The sequence below is a fragment of the Lutra lutra genome, chromosome 12 (genome assembly GCF_902655055.1).
Source record: "Lutra lutra chromosome 12, mLutLut1.2, whole genome shotgun sequence".
In the NCBI taxonomy this organism is placed as follows: Eukaryota; Metazoa; Chordata; class Mammalia; order Carnivora; family Mustelidae; genus Lutra; species Lutra lutra.
Genome location: NC_062289.1, coordinates 68,360,902 through 68,362,110, shown reverse-complemented (window position 1 = coordinate 68,362,110; position 1,209 = coordinate 68,360,902).

Sequence of the window (1,209 nt, the reverse complement as noted above, 5' to 3'; positions counted from 1 at the left end):
CCTATAATGGGCTTAATTTTACTCAGTCACCATGGGCTGCTTTTACCCACTGTACCTACGATTCTTGGACAACCGCCATTCCAGCTTAATAGTAAGAAAACTAAATTTAGCCTAGTCCTTGAACTAGATAGATACCATTTGTTTGGCCCTTTTCAGTTCAAATTATGGGTCCAGTGCAGTTCAAACTATGGATGTCAGGGCTTCTTTCCCTTGAGAAATTTTACTTGCTTTACTGTTCTGACTAAGAGGTATAAAGTCAGGTATAAAGGTATAAAGGTATAAAGTCCCTCTCCCAGAAGGGAGAGGGAAGGGAACAAACTGAATTCCCTTTTGGATCACTAAACAGGAGGTTCACTGGCACCAGACCCCATTCTATTCATTACCCCTGTTTTTCCATCTGAAGCCAGCTGATACAGTGATTGTTTCATGTCTGCAGAGATTCCTTGCCAAGTTCCTTGCCAAAATGCGAAGCATTTTAATAGTTTTGTTTCCTTGGATGTTCTTGTGGTAAAAAAAAGACACTCTGAGACAGTATTCCTACTGCCTTGGCTCCAAGACTAGAGTGAACGTGTGTGTGTGTGTGCGCGCGCACCCACACTCATGTGTGCGTGCATGTGTGAGCACATGCCCTCAACCAGAATAAGAAGCCACTGGAAGCCACTGCTCTCCAGTGACTAAACTCTCAGTTCAGTTTCTGGTTCCCATTCATGCCACACCTTGTTCCTCAACTTCCCCACACTCAGGTCTCAGAGTCAGATTACTTTAGATCAGCTCAAGACAGACACTTCTGGGAGCTCAGCAGCAAATGGGACCATGACGTACCAAAGTCATTCAAGTCTGACTAGAGTTAATATTGAAATCTTCAAGGCATGGAAAAAGTTGAAGATAAAATTAAGTACTTAAGAAAAAACTCTATAGGTTCTATATACAGAAATTAGAGATTTTCAAACTTACAAGTAACATGAAATATCAAAATAATAAATAGGTATCCACTTTCTTCTCTCTCACACACACATACACAAAAAATCTTCTATGTGTTAAGCCAGATACAGTACATGAAAACCAGGTAACAAATTTTTAAATAACATCTCAAAATTCAGATCAGACAATACTGTATTTCATGAATTTAAAAAGAAACTCACCAATGACTCATTGGTTTCACTATTTTTGATGTTACTAAGTAATGTATGGTTTGTATATTTTTTTAAA